This window comes from Schistocerca serialis, chromosome 11 (genome assembly GCF_023864345.2).
Source record: "Schistocerca serialis cubense isolate TAMUIC-IGC-003099 chromosome 11, iqSchSeri2.2, whole genome shotgun sequence".
Taxonomy (NCBI): domain Eukaryota; kingdom Metazoa; phylum Arthropoda; class Insecta; order Orthoptera; family Acrididae; genus Schistocerca; species Schistocerca serialis.
Window position 1 is genome coordinate 94,153,701 of NC_064648.1, and position 16,760 is coordinate 94,170,460.

Genomic DNA, 16,760 nt, shown 5'->3' on the forward strand with positions numbered 1-16,760 from the left:
ACACAGACAGAAGGACGTGTCAGATTTATGAAATCTATCTTTTTGCTTTCTTGGTTAAATCTCGGTTACATGAGGATCTACAATTAAACTGATCCTGACGACAACATCGATACGATCTTTGGTGAGTCATTTATGTCTCAGTGAATTATATTTTTGTCGAAGTAATTAAGCTTATGGTCACCAGAATAATTACTCAGCCCTATCTGATAAGTTTTACTAAAACTTCCTCCATCACGTAGAATAATTTACAGGCTGTGGCGTATGGCGGTTTCACTCCCAAAGTTTTTGTTAACAAACGGTAAAATTTTGAAAATGATCTCAAACACAATAGAAGGAAATCACAGAGCATTGCAACCAGCGTAACATGCATTTTTCACTACAGCATTCAGGAAAGGCATAGTGTCTTTTTAAATGATAAAGGGCGGCATTGTTTCATTGGAAGTGGCACACAGATTGATAGTCGAGAACTAAGTCTCGTGAATTTTTTACATTTTCACGAAAGAACTGCAGCCTCCAGCGGCGATGCAGTGTCGGTCTATCGGCAATGACGTCACAGTTGACCGTGAGGCCTGTGTATCAGAAGCTGTGGGCTCAACCCCCTGCAGTCTTCTGCACGCCTGGCTGTCGAGAGCTGAATGAGATGTCGGACTGCCTGGTTATGTCGTTCCAGCCTCGCTCTCAATCGAACATTTTTAATGGGCTTAAGTTCTCCATTCATCGAATTCAATTCCAGTATCGAAAGTGCTGCCCTGCAACAGAAAGAAGTTGAAGCACGTTTTATTATGTTACGCGTTACAAGGGAAATTATCACCAATGTAGAACATTATGAATTTATAACGACTGTATCTTCTCTTGCAGAGGATTTCTGTCTTGCTCGTTCGAAACGCGTCAGTTATAGTGCTTCGGGATTGTGAAATGATTAACCTATTGATATTATAATGAAACTCTGTATATTAAACACGATTACCTAATTTTTGAATAATAATTACAACACTGCTTTCAAATCCTCAAGTTTCCTCATTCATGTGTCGTAATATGAACTAACTCACAAGCAAGACAGCCTATTCCAGCGTAGACTTGGCCACTGTTTCTATGTTTCGATACAGTGTATCGATACGTGGAACTGTTTCAATGTTTCGGAACGGCTGCGCTTCACTGTTTCGAAACAGTGGTGTTTCATTCTGCCCCTGTCTCGGATAACCGGACCAGATTCGATCTCGAGCCAGACACTGTAAGAGGTCTGAGCAGATGTAATTTCGATGTATTGCTCATGCGCTGCCTGCAATAGGCAAGGTGTAAGAGAATCTCTGACCAGAGAGCAGTGTTGACTGCAGTAGGAACTGTGTAGCTGTAGCAGTAAGTTGTTTCTAGTCTGAAGTCTGCTCTGGTCTGGTCTGGTGTATCGTGTTGGCTGGCCTGGTCGCGATGCAGCGATGGCGGAGCCGAAGTATTATTGTACAAGGTAAAAGCAGCCTCGCGCATATGTAGTAATGTTATCTCAAGTCGCATGTAAATGTTTTAAAACTCTCGTGATAATAATCTTCCTCATAAAAAGTAACTTTTAACAACCATTAATCTCAATTCAAAGAATTTACTAATTTCTCCCATCCATGATCATCCCAATTATTGCAATAGAAAAATCAGTTGATAAATGAGAGATATATCGGCCTGCATTGCACAGAGCTGTGCCGGAAAATTTATTGTAAGAGCAGATATATCCGGCGACTTTATTGAGGTAAGAATTTTTCCTTTTTTATTCAGAATGATCTTTCAGGGCCATGACGCAGCACTGCTGTCGTCCAAAATTTACCAGGTTAAATTCACAGTGAATTATTGAAAAGTCATAAGTGAGCGACAATTTAATTGAGAGGTTTTATTACTAGGTTACTGAATTTATTTTTTTATTGGGACGTTACACTGAATGTGAACGACATAATTATAATTTTTACTGTTGTGAGGTTACACTAAGTGTGAATGAATTTTTAGCTTAGATTAAATAAGAAAGAATTTTGTGTGGGAGGACAAATCAGAAAGAATTTTGTGTGGAGGTCAAATGTGAATGAATTTCTGTAGGGAGGTTATAAATGAGAAAAAATTTTGTTTTGAGGTTACACTAAAATTAGAATCTTATCCATTTTTGTGGGGAGGTTACAACACAGAAACTGTACCGTTGTTTCAAAATAAGGCTGTTTCAGTCCACCTGTGCTTGGAACGGAGTAATTGTATCGAAACAGTGATGTTTCATTCCGCTCTATGTCGGACGAGATTCGGGCTCGGCACAGGTACTGAAACAGCAACATAACACTTCATGAAACACTTTCAACAGTGTCGAAATCTTTTTGACAAACAATAGCATGAAGCTTAAGATATCCGAAAATAAAGCTTCGTTTCTAGCTGGCTGTCCTATTACGATATGGCGTAACATCTGCTTTATAAACACTAACCAAACAATAAAACAACGCATACTATTCACATTCAAAATAATAAATATGTGAAAATCATTCAGTTAAATTACACTTTTTTATAACATACGCTTCTCTGTTCACGTACAGTAATCACATTAAGAAACGCAAGTAAGCCTACAACATTTTGAATAAAAAAAGCCGTAGAGTGACAGGTATTAGACATATACGTAAATTTGATGTAGGCATAATTGCAAGCAATCTGTTTGACGTATCACTGATAGTGTGATGGTGAACGGGAAGGGCTGGGAAGCATGGTGAATTTATAGTAACGGTTCGAAACACTTTGAAAGACAAAATTTTTTTCTGTTATATTTTGTTATTTATTCGAATTATTTGTGAGTCTATAGTCACTGTGCCTATTACCCACAATGATTCCCTTTGTGTGAATGGAAATTAGCAGGATGTGTATATTACCCATACTATCAGAATATGGGAATCCCAGTAGCATATCCGTTGTTTCTGCAGTTTGCTCCCACCTCCAGTTCCGTTCGTGGTGGCTCTTCTGTCTTCAGCTATGGCTGTCCTCAGCCAATTGAAAAGTATGAAAGTCACACGACACGAAAGCAGCGCATTTGCTGCAGGAAATACGAAACTGCCGAGACGCCTAAGTGGTCGTTTCATGCATTCTGCGACATCACTAGCGCTCTCGCACTTCATTTGTGTTTATATGGACATGCATACATACAGAGTAGACAGTCAAGATGATAAAATGTGTAGGTTTATTAGATTACAAAACACAAACTGTATCGAAACACCATATCGAAACATTACATTGTATTGTTTCATTTGTTTCGAAACAGTTACGTGTTTCAGTTTACCCATCACTATTCCATTGCTCTATATTATCAACATTGAACACACACGACATATGCTCGCCTCACGTTGCGAGATACAAACCACAATTGGTTGCTCTCTTCAATAATTATATCATAAGAAAAATTATAACCTACAATTAGTTGCCACAGCTGCGAACTATATAGCATTTGCCACGAATTACCATAACTGGTATTAAATATTCTTGTGATAAGTACTGCAAATCTTCGTACCCTTATCTCCCTTATCTCAAAGTCTATAAAGAACAAAAGATATATCATTGCTGAGTTGAGCTCTACTTCAAATACTTTCCGACAAGGCGTCAGAAAGCGAAATAAACGTGACTGCCAGCCGTCGGCTGCTACTGGTCGGCGAAAGGCGAGCCACACAACTGTTGCCTGGCGTCGCCAACAGATGGCAGAGCGGTAGTCAGTCTTTTGCTCACGGCAGTACGTGTTGGTTAACTATGTAGTATTGACACATGTATGGAAGAATATCGACTCCTTTACTGATACATTAGTTCCCCACTAAGGGGCAGCCTGATGGCATGTAAACCACTCTTCAAAGTTTAGGCGAATTCCAAGGTATTTTAAATTAAATAAAAACATGGCTATGAAATACGTTGTTTCGTTTTGATGCACATCCTCTCCCGAAACAATGTCCATATCATAACTGGTTCTATGGGGAACATATACGTTTTGACGATTCTCACATTGAAGTCTGACTGCTTTTCTCGCCGTTTCTTCCTAGCATAACAGGGAGATACACTAAGTCTCCCATCGCATTTAATATCCACATTTCTCAATCGTTTCACTAAATTTGTAGTAGCTGCCTGTTCACCTAAACACAAAATATTTGCCAATGCGCCGCTAAATGTACCCTTCAGAAAACGCTGTTTCTTCCTATCATTTGCAGTTTTCCTCCACTAACAAAGTATCTCTTCCAAGAAGAAAAATAAACAACATCTGAAGCTTGCAAAACATAATAGCGTTCCGTGGAATTCATTTGTACTTTATGTTCTTTTTCTCACACAGCTCCCAAGTTTTCATTGAGGTGTGAGAAGAGAGAATGTCTTCGATACGTAATGACTGGGTGTTCTGTGATGTCCTTAGGTTGGTTAGGTTTAAGTAGTTCTAAGATCTAGGGGACTGATGACCATAGATGTTAAGTACCATAGTGCTCAGAGCCATTTGAATTTTTGTCTTCGATAGTTACTCTCCCTCAGTCCTTCTTTGGGGCAAACATGAGGAAGTGAGTTTGAAACAAATCGTGAAACAACTCTGTTCTAGCCAACCACTCTACTGTGTTCATTTGCGTTGCAGGAGGTGACTGTATATCCAGTCAGTCCCTTTTTGGCTTACCTTTGTCAATAAGATAAAAGGGAAGGAATTCTCCCGTCACATGAGCGGGAAGCACGATTTTGAGGTGTCCTCAGTTTTCTCTGGACGTCGACATGTCCAACGAAACAAGAGTTTTCTTTTGCTGGTATGTCATGAAACACATTTTCATCAAAACTGTAAACTTTTCAGCAGGACCGCCTCCAAACTCGGCTTTTTGTTTCTCTAAAAATGATATCGATTACATTCTCAATTACAGCAGCCCCTTCGTTAAAATATTGACTGTAAATTTGTGAGATAGTTCAGAACTATGTATCTCTAACAATGCCTTTCCCCAAGCCCATCCAAGCATATTATCAGCAAGGCAGTCTACTGTTCTTTTTCAGGTGACATGATTTAACCATGCACCTGAAGTCAGATAGTGATATTGGAAGAACCGAGTCACTGACACTGATACAGTCTTTGACAAAACATCTCTCTTCAGTCTGGGTAAGAACAGTGGGCCATCCAGCTTTTCCGTCATTCTTGTTTCTCAAATTGTTCGCAATGGTTTGTCTTGGAATGTAATATTTCCTTGCAGCAACCCTGTGTCCATTTCGTCCAGAAGTAATTTCTTCTAATATCTTCCTGATTTTCATTCGAATGACCGGTTTCATGCAATATTCCTGACAACCTGGTTTTACACGTTTCTGTCATTCTGCAGTCTGTAAAAGAAAAACATAGTAAGCCTACAGTACTATTTTAATTCGTGGCTAATTGGAGGCTTAGAATGAATATTTAAGCTTATTTATAATTGCACCTACAGTACTTTTCGAATAATTTGGAAGAGTGTAGAACAATTCTACTTCCTTCTGCATAAGCCTCTATTGTTCTTCTCGATAGCTGCACTGGCTCCAAAATTTCCTGAAAGATGTTACTTCTACTAATAGTCGATAGCGATATTGTGGTCGACACTAGATGTAGACTTAAAACACTTTAATCTTTAATGACACTCTCAGTGTAAAGTGTTCACTGATATGGCCAGATTTGTGTGTCACATATAGTTCGAATCAAAGGAATGCAGAGTACTACCTACTACACACTCCAGCAGACCTTTTCTGAGGCCGTGGAGGCCCATGTCCCTACTGTCGCCATCCAGCCCCACCTCCCTACCTTACCCCCACAGGCCGTCCTCCTCCTCCGTGAATCCTGCCCTCTCTACCGTGCCTTCCTCCACACACGTGACCCAGACACACTACGACGCCACCGGCAACTCCAGCGACACATCCGAAACCTGCTCGCGGCTAAGAAACTCCATGACTGGCGACAGACATGCACCCGTTTAAATGCTACCCTACCTATAAACTCGTCCAAGTACTGGTCAGCCTCCCATCGCCTTACCGGAACTAAACCCTCCTCCTACTATCCCCTTCTCCATGATGATCACCCCTTTCCCGACGACACCCTTAGTAAGGCCAATCACTTTGCCTCCTACCTTTCCGATGTCTTCTACATCCCCGATGACCCCTGTTCGATTACTCCCTCTCTCTGGATGTCCACGATCGAACTGATACCTCTGTCCCTCCCCTCGCTCGTGGTTTCCAGGACAACATTGCACACACGGAACTCAATGCCCCTATCACTACATAGGATCTAATTGCTATACACCGCACAAAACGCAACACCGCTCCTGGTCATGATCGCGTCACCTACCGCCACCTTCGTGAAGCTCCTGTCTCTTTCCTCTCCACCCTGGCCAGGCTCTACAATGTAGTCCTGTCCACCGGCTACTACCCCGACCTGTGGAAAACCTCCCATATCCTGATGTTACCCAAAACCCGGTAAACCACCATCCGCCGTCTTCTCCTATTGTTCCATTAGCCTTATCTCGGTCTTCAGCAAGGTCCTGGAATCTATCCTCACCTGAAGCATCCACCAGCATCTCCGTCACCACCGTCTCCTTCCTGTTACCCAGTGTGGCTTTTGGCCTGCTCTTCCGATGACCTTATCCTCCACCTCACTCATCTCCTTTCCGAACAGCTAAATTCCCGCAGCTCCACAATCTTCCTCTCCCTGCCCCTCGAACGAGCCTATGACCACGTATGGCATTCCGGTCTCCTCTTCAAGCTCCAAACCTTCGCCCTTCCCATTAACTACGTCTGTCTGATCAGCTCCTTTCTATCCCACCGTCCTTCCTACGTCACCATCCATAACACGGAATCCTACACCTTTTTTCCCTCTGCCGGTGTGCCCCAAGATTCTGCTCTCTCCCCCCCTCTGTACCGGACATGCCACCAACGTCACCCCCCCCGTCCACCGTCTCAAATTTGCCGATGCCACCGCATTCCTTGTCCTCGCCCCCACCCTGCCCCACACCTTCTCCAATAACATCTTGACCGGTTCACCGCTTGGTGCAACCAGTTATTGCTCAAGGTCAATCTCTCCAAAACCCAGGCGATCATTGTAGGCAAAGCCACCCCTTCCTTCCGCATCCTCGATTTCTGTCTAACCATCTATGGCCGTCCTATTGCCCTCACCTCTACCCTTAAGTACCTTGGCGTCACCCTCGGCCGTCGCCTCTCCTGGACCCCCCATCTCCGGACAATCCTAGGTACGCTCCCGACTCCGTCTCCTCAAGCTCCTTTCCGGCCGTATTTGGGGTCTGGACCCCTCCACCATCCTCCACACCTATAAATCCCTCGTCCGCCCTATCCTCTGTTGCGCCCATCCTGTCTGGATCTCTGCCCCCCCCCCCCCTACCTTTTACAAATCGCTTCAGATTCTTCAACGCCATGCTCTCCGCCTCGCCTATCGCATCCGTCTCCCCTCCCCCATGTGGATCCTGTACGGCCTCATTCCGTTCCCCCACCTCCTCCTTTTCCTTGAACGGATACGGATCCTGTACACCTCCCGAGAACTCGATCCTCCTCACCCGTTTGGGTCCCCCTCTCCCAACCCCGCCTACTGCCGCGCCTGTATTCCCACATCCCACCCCGTCTCCATCTCTCCAGCCTCCTTACCCTCTCCCAAGGTGGCTCCCGCCAGCTCCCTCTCCCTCATGATGCTCTCCTCCCCTCCATCTATCCCTCCTACCAGCATTGATCCTCCCTCCCTCTTCCTGTGTTTGCTACTTTGGGCACGCACCCTCCCTTCTCTCCCTCTTCCCCCCCTTCCATCATTTCTCCCCACTCCTCCCCTGGGCTTCCCATCCTCTGTCCCTCTACTCCTCACCCCATCTCCTCAGCCATTGGCATCTTTGTTCTCCCCTCTCCCCCACCTCACCCTTCTTCCCCTCTTGGCAGGTCCTCAGACTCGCACATTCTACGTGGACATTCACGCGCCGGATATCATCGCCATCAATATCTCGTGTGTGCCGTCTTGTTTAGTGTTCAGTGTTCACCATCACACTCCATCGTTCACCTGTGCCATCGCCATCTTCAGTGTTTGTGCGTCGTGTCAACAGTTTGTAGTGTGGATTATCGTCGACTGTGATCGGCTCCATGTTTGTCTTTATGTGTCTACTGTTTTATCACCCACTTATGTGTATTCTTTCTGTTGTTTATTTATCTGTTCTATGGCTGAAGAGCGGCGTTACATGGTGCTGACAGCCTGCCTGTTTGTGCGGGTTTGAAAATAACAATAAAGAAAAAAAAACTTATGATACTCGATTTTACAGCGATCACAGTTTTTGTTAATTTCTGGGGGAGGCACATCCAAATGTGATTTGTGCCTTTTAATGTTTGGTCAACCATGCGCTTGCTGCTGTTACTGTAAGCCGGTCACAGTACCAGCACAGCAAGGCCATTTGGGTTAGTGTTACAAGGCCAGTCAGTCATCCAGACTGTTGCCCCTACAACCACTGAAAAGACTGCTGCCCCTCTCCAGGAACCACACGTTTGCCTGGCCACTCAACAGATATCCCTCCGTTGTGGTTGCACCTACGGTACGGCTATCTGTATCACTACTAAGGCATCTTTTGAATTCGATAGTATTGTGCGCATTTTCTGATAAAAATAATTTTTGTTGTAAGAACTAAAAAGTGGCGTGTGTGAAATACTTAATTAATTTACTTTTAGTTAATGATAAGGAGTGATATCTCTAGTTATCGATGTATTAATAGTTGTGTGTGATATTTAAGTAATAAAAACAACCAATCTCATACTCATATTGAAACATAAGTGATAAAGAATATTTGGGATACATTCATTGAAGCAATTATGCTTATTAAAAAAACAGAGATGGGGCCCCTCCACGCCCGCACCAACATGGTGACCAAACCGAAAGTTCTACTGTCACCTCCGTAAACATGTTAGTTATCTAGTAAGTGGATCACAGGATGCTGGGCTGTGATGTTGTCCGTGCGTCTGGGTAAGGCTACGCATTAACCCCGTCCATCAGGTGATAGATAGTGGACGAAACGCGAGTGAGGGTAGCGATTTGAAGAGCAGAGGGAAAAAAGTGCCATGGCTCGTGCCGTGGGAAAAAAACCTCTGCGACAGTGGGATGGGTAGTAAGAGCCGTAGTGGCTTACTAGCTGCGATAGTTCATGCAAGGTTGCATTTGTTAGTATGGGTATCATGCATCATTACCATGGCAAGCGATGGCGATGTATCCCAGTTGCTGCGGCCGCTACATTCCTGGAACAATCGAGAGCGTTATACAGTAGTGGGAGATCGGCCATAGATCATCTCGCTGTGTGGGGGATGTGTGGAGCTTGTCTGCATGCAGTGTACAGTACGGCTTCCCTTCGTGGTGCCAGTTATTCGGCAGTGTCTTCCAGCTGGATATCCAGTAATGGCGTCTGATTAACAGGGGCTCGCCTTTACTGTTATGTTTGCGTATGCTTGGCCATAGATGTTAGGTCCTTACAAGTATGTCTTTTGGTCTTTTATGTTTCCATTTATGGTTCTGGTCGTAGTTCCCCAGATTCAGAATAAACGGGTTCTGCAAATGTCTGGAGTTTCTATATAGTCTTGTGGTGATTTTGTGGATTACCTCCGTGAGAGTCGTCGTAACTGCCGTCTGCTTCACGTATGCTGTGCAGCGAGCTACCTTAATTTAAGTATTAATTGTATTTTTCTTACTTGTCACTTCTTCTTCCGTGTGTATTTGCTTTTAGGAAGCTTTAATTGTCGGGTTGTATTAATAGTGTTCCATAGATTTCGTGTTTGTTTTGAATACAGTCAGAGAGAGTCCCTTTAGTCAACCATAGTGCCAGTAGTGCTAGTGTTTGTTTTCAATACAGTCCAGAGACAGGTACCGCTATTTTCATTGTTTTCTACAAGAAGTGGCTAGCAACCACAGTTTAGTCAATAAACAGCCGCCTTTAGTGAATTAGCAGTCTAGTTAAAGGTTGATTAACTCTCTTCAGTAAATTGATTCCTTAGGATGGATAGGATGTGTGACTGCTGTGTACAGACGCAGGAGGAGCTGGCCACTGTTTGCGAACAGCTGAGCGTGTTGATGGCCGCCGTCAGCCGTCTTCAGGCTGCTGCCTCGGAGTGTAGCGGCAGTGGGGAGTCTGGTGCGTCGCAAGGTACAATCCAGGTGTTACATGCTTCACCCACTGCCCCTGCTGTCGAGACAACTTCGCGGGTACCGGGCGCGGTTGGGCCACCCTCTCCCCAAGGGGAGTGGCGTGTTCAGCGGCGTTCGCGGCGCACAAGGCGGAGGGTCAATGTGGAGGCTGGTCGTGTGGTATCGCCCGCTCTGCCTGTGATATGGTTGCTCCTTCAGCAAGGTCCGAGCAGGCACACGGGGGGAGGGGTTTATTAGTTATTGGGAGCTCCAACGTTAGGCGGGTGATGGAGCCCCTTAGGGAAATAGCGAAAAGATCGGGGAAGAAGGCCTGTGTTCACTTTGTCTGCTTGCCGGGGGTCTCATCCGACATGTGGAGGAGGCCATACCGGCGGCGATAGAGAGCACTGGGTACACCCGACTGCAAATTGTTTCTCATGTCGGCACCAATGTCTCCTGCCGTCTGGGTTCAGAGGTCATCCTCAGTTCGTACAGGCGGTTGGCGGAATTGGTGAAGGCCTCGCTCGCGGGGTGGAATCAGGGCTAACTATTTGTAGTATCGTTCCCAGAACCGATCGCGGTCCTCTGGTTTGTAGCCGAGTGGAAGGCTTAAACCAGAGGCTCAGACGATTCTGTGGAGATCTGGAGTGCAAATTTCTCGACCTCCGCTATCGGGTGGAGAAATGTAGGGTCCCCCTGAATAGGTCAGGCGTGCACTACACGCCAGAAGCGGCTACAAGAGTAGCGGAGTACGTGTGGAGTGCACATGGGGGTTTTTTAGGTTAGAGAATCCCCTCCCTAGGCCCGACAAGACGCCTCCTGAGACGCGGCAAGGTAGGAGTAGGCAAAATGCAACAGGGAATAACAATATTAATGTGCTAATAGTAAACTGCAGGAGCGTCTATAGAAAGGTCCCAGAACTGCTCTCATTAATAAACGGTCACAACGCCCATATAGTACTAGGGACAGAAAGTTGGCTGAAACCAGACGTAAACAGTAATGAAATCCTAAACTCAGATTGGAATATATAACGCAGAGACAGGCTGGACAGTGAAGGGGGAGGCGTGTTTATAGCGATAAGAAGTGCAATAGTATCGACGGAAATTGACGGAGATCCGAACTGTGAAAAGATTTGGGTGAAGGTCACTGTTAAAGCAGGCTCAGACATGGTAATTGGATGTCTCTATAGGCCCCCTGGCTCAGCAGCTGTTGTGGCTGAGCACCTGAAGGATAATTTGGAAAATATTTCGAGTAGATTTCCCCACCATGTTATAGTTCTGGGTGGAGATTTTAATTTGCCGGATACAGGCTGGGAGACTCAAACGTTCATAACGGGTGGCAGGGACAAAGAATCCAGTGAATTTTTTTAAAGTGCTTTATCTGAAAACTACCTTGAGCAGTTAAACAGAGAACCCACTCGTGGCGATAACATATTAGACCTTCTGGTGACAAACAGACCCGAACTATTTGAAAAAGTTAATGCAGAACAGGGAATCAGCGATCATAAAGCGGTTACGGCATCGATGATTTCAGCCGTAAATAGAAATATTAAAAAGGGTAGGAAGATTTTTATGTTTAGAAAAAGTGACAAAAAGCAGATTTCAGAGTACCTGTTGGCTCAACACAAAAGTTTTGTCTCAAGTACAGATAGTGTTGAGGATCAGTGGACAAAGTTCAAAACCATTGTATATTATGCGTTAGATGAGTATGTGCCAAGCAAGATCGTATGAGATGGAAAAGAGCCACCGTGGTACAACAACCGAGTTAGAAAACTGTTGCGGAAACAAAGGGAACTTCACAGCAAACATAAACATAGCCAAAGCCTTGCAGACAAACAAAAATTACGCGAAGCGAAATGTAGTGTGAGGAGGGCTATGCGAGAGGCGTTCAATGAATTCGAAAGTAAAGCTCTATGTACTGACTTGGCAGAAAATCCTAAGAAATTTTGGTCTTATGTCAAAGCGGTAGGTGGATCAAAACAAAATGTCCAGACACTCTGTGACCAAAATGGTACTGAAACAGAGGATGACAGACTAAAGGCCGATATACTAAATGTCTTTTTCCAAAGTTGTTTCACAGAGGAAGACTGCACTGTAGTTCCTTCTCTAGATTGTCGCACAGATGACAAAATGGTAGATATCGAAATAGACGACAGAGAGATAGAGAAACAATTAAAATCGCTCAAAAGAGGAAAGGCCTCTGGACCTGATGAGATACCAGTTCGATTTTACACAGAGTACGCGAAGGAACTTGCCCCCCTTCTTGCAGCGGTGTACCGTAGGTCTCTAGAGGAGCGTAGCGTTCCAAAGGATTTGGAAAAGGGTACAGGTCATCCCCGTTTTCAAGAAGGGACGTCGAACAGATGTGCAGAACTATAGACCTATATCTCTAACGACGATCAGTTGTAGAATTTTGGAACACATATTGTTTCACTTCTCTGGAAACTAGAAATCTACTCTGTAGGAATCAGCATGGGTTTCGAAAAAGACAGTCATGTGAAACCCAGCTCGCGCTATTCGTCCACGAGACTCAGAGGGCCAGAGACACGGGTTCACAGGTAGATGCCGTGTTTCTTGACTTCCGCAAGGCGTTCTATACAGTTCCCCACAGTCGTTTGATGAACAAAGTAAGAGCATATGGACTATCAGACCAATTCTGTGATTGGATTGAGGAGTTCCTAGATAACAGGACGCAGCATGTCATTCTCAATGGAGAGAAGTCTTCCGAAGTAAGAGTGATTTCAGGTGTGCCCCAGGGGAGTGTCATAGGACCATTGCTATTCACAATATATATAAATGACCTGGTGGATGACATCGGAAATTCACTGAAGCTGTTTGCAGATGATGCTGTGGTCTATCAAGAGGTTGTAACAATGGAAAATTGTACTGAAATGCTGGAGGATCTGCAGTGAATTGACGCATGGTGCAGGGAATGGCAATTGAATTTCAATGTAGACAAGTGTAATGTGCTGCGAATACACAGAAAGATAGATCCTTTATCATTTAGCTACAATCTAGCAGGTCAGCAACTGGAAACAGTTAATACCATAAATTATCTGGGAGTGCGCATTAGGAGTGATTTAAAATGGAATGATCATATAATGTTGATCGTCGGTAAAGCAGATGTCAGACTGAGATTCATTGGAAGAATCCTAAGGAAATGCAATCCGAAAACAAAGGAAGTAGGCTACAGTACGCTTGTTCGCCCACTGCTTGAATACTGCTCAGCAGTGTGGGATCGGTACCAGATACGGTTGATAGAAGGTATAGAGAAGATCCAACGGAGAGCAGCGCGCTTCGTTACAGGATCATTTAGTAATCGCGAAAGCGTTACGGAGATGATAGATAAACTCCAGTGGAAGACTCTGCAGGAGAGACGCTCAGTAGCTCGGTACGGGCTTTTGTCGAAGTTTCGAGAACATACCTTCACCGAGGAGTCGAGCAGTATATTGCTCCCTCCTACATATATCTCGCGAAGAGACCATGAGGATAAAATCAGAGAGGTTAGAGCCCACACAGAGGCATATCGACAATCCTTCTTTCCACGAAGAATACGAGACTGGAATAGAAGGGAGAACCGATAGAGGTACTCAAGATACCCTACGCCACACACCGTCAGGTGGCTTGCGGAGTATGGATGTAGATGTAGATGTAGATGTAGAGAGTCTCCAGTCGGTATTCCCAGTGAAGGTCCGCGATGCGTGTGTATCGTGGAGCATTGCTTATGATTTTTATTACTTTGTTTTGTATGAGCTACAGACGGCGCAGGTGTGTAGGCGCAGCGTATCCCCAGACAGGAGCTGCGTACGTCATCAGGGGTCGGATAAGTGTCATGTACATGGACCTCGACACCCTTCTGTTCAGTGTGCTACGCCTGTTGAGCATAGGATAGAGCTGTTTGAGCCTCGCGCTAGCTCTGTTGGTCATGTGTTGTATGTGGTCCCCCCAGAGTAATTTCCGGTCCAGCCAGACACCGAGGTATTTGACTTTCTCGCGGAAACGTATTGGGCGTGCATGAAGAGTTATTGGTCTGCAGTATCGGTGTTTGCGCAGTTGCTTCGGTCTTCTAGTGAACAGAACAGCTTCGCACTTGTCGACGTTTACTCTAACACACCATTTCTCCAACCAAGGCTCAGCCACTCTGAGTGCAGTCTGTACTAGGCGTGACGTATTGTTTGATTGTTTCCAATCTTGCGCGAGGATGGTTGTGTCATCCGCGTAGATTGCCAACGTTGTGTTGAGTGTGGTTGGAAGATCGTTTATGTAGAGGTTAGACGGTAGGGGCCCTAGGATGCTTACCTGGGGTACTCCTGCGTGTATACCGTGTCGTGTTGATTGTTTTCCCTGCACGTCAGTGTTGAAACTCCTGTCTGTGAGGTATGAGTGTATTAGACGCACCAGCCCGTCGGGGAATCACGCGTTGCTGAGTTTGCGAATGAGGCCGTTGTACCATAGACGGTCGAAAGCCTTTTCGATCTCCAGGAACACCGCCCCTGTAGCTTTGTTTATGTTGAAGCCATATGTTATATGTTCAACGACCCGTAAGAGTTGTGGAGTGGTGATTCCTGAAGCCGAATTCCTCCGGTCTCAGGATGTCATTTGTTATGCAGTGCCTACTGATGCGTTTCAGAATCACCTTCTCAACAATCTTACTGAGAGAGCTCAGAAGTCTGATGGGTCGGTAATTTTGTGGGAGGTTGTGGTCTTTCCCCGGCTTCCTGAACATCAGGACCTTGGCCGTCTTCCAAAAGGCGGGGAAGTGTTGGTGTTTTGGTATGGCATTCGTTATGTGCATTCGGAACTCAGTTGCTTTATCTGTGAACTCCTGGAGGACACGGTTATGAATGTCATCATGACCAGGGGCTTTCCTAGCAGCGGAATGCATTATAGCCCAGGAGACTTCGGTTGTGCTAGCATGTCGAATTTCGTCGCGCGATGGTTGGGCTAGAATGCGTGTAACCTCTTGGTCAGTAGCAAGTGTGAACACTGGATCTGATGACGCTGCGAGTGTTCGGGCCATTAGTTCTGCTTTGTCTTCCGCTGAGTATGCAGGTCCGTCAGGCAGTTGAAGTGTTGGGGTGTATATTTTCTCCATGGTGAAGTGTCGGGCTAGTTGCCACACGCCAGGTCGTGCGGCGTCCAGACCTTCGAGTTTTTGGTTCCACTGTTGTGTTCTATGTGTTTGTATTTTGTCGTGTATGATGCCCTGTAGCCTGTTAATGTGTCGTTTGAAGTACTGACGCCTGGTGCGCTGCCATTGTCTCCTCAGGCGATTCCTCATTGAGATTAGGCCCAGGATATCCTGGGGCAGGGCCGCACTGTGAAGTTGTGAGGTGCGATCAGGTATGGTGCCTGGCATTGCGTCCTGGACGGCGTTAGTGAGGGTTTCTACTGCCTCGTCAATTTGTACTGTTTCATTCATTTCGTATATGGGTGGGATGTGGATATCGAGCGTTTCCTTGAAAAATGTCGTTCGCACGCCCGTAGTCCAACATCTAGCGTTGTTCCATGAGCTGCAGTGTTTCCTCAATGTATAGTAATACAGTTTGGTGGTTTGAGGGCAGATCGTATTCAACGGCAACGTTGAGTGTCGCTGTAATGCCCTTGATGAGGGCCATGTCTATAATGTCTGGCCTGTGTCCCCTCTGATAGGGAATGTGCGTCGGTTCAGTCGACGCTAGTATAATGTACTTTCTGCCTAGTGAATGTTCGTACAGTTTTTTGCCGTAGGATTTTGTATGCGTGAATTCCATTCTGGGTGTTTTGCGTTCAGATCTCCAGCGACTATTACTCGCGGTGAAATGTTGAGTAGTGTGCTGATATCGCGTGTTGAAATGCCTACAGGGCTGTTGTATACCGATATCAGTGTGGTGTAGGCTCCGTTGAACTTGATTCTGACGGCCGTAGCCTCGATTTTTTCCAGTTCTGGGAGCTCTATGTTTGTGTGCTCAATGTCTTTGTGTATGACGATTGCAGTTTCACCTGCCATGGCGTCGCCGGGTCGGTCGGTACGATAGACGCAGTAGCCACGAAAGTTTGTGCGGTTTAAGCTTAGTCTCGCTCAGTAGCGCGGCAAGGATTCCCTTAACCTAACTAACCTAAGGACATCACACACACTCATGCCCGAGGCAGGATTCGAACCTGCGACCGTAGCAGTCCCGCGGTTCCGGACTGCAGCGCCAGAACCGCACGGCCACAGCGGCCGGCTCTACCGTGCGTTTCTTCGCAGTACGTTATTTGCGGGAGTGGGGTCGTGTTGTTTGGGGGAACAGGTGTTGGTACCGATGCTTGTTGGTTTTCGGGTGTTGTATGTGGCTGTTGTGTAGCTGTTGTAGCGGTTGTTTCGCGTGTGTGTGAAGGGCGCTGAGGTTCCGCGGCCTGTGCCGTTCCGCCAGGGCGTGCAACCGTGGCAAACGTTACGCCGTTCCCTACTGGGTTCGGCGCTGGCCTTGGGCGTGGTATGTCGTCCAGTACCCTGCTCTTGTCTTATTTACGCTTCAACGCCTGTTTGTATGCACTGCACTGCGTGAAGTTTGCCGCATGGGGTCCACCACAGTTGGCACAGAGTCGCTGGTTTGGCTGTGTTTGTGTGCAGGTGTTGGATCTGTGACTGCCAGCGCATCCGCGGCAGCGAGTTGCCAGGCCGCAGC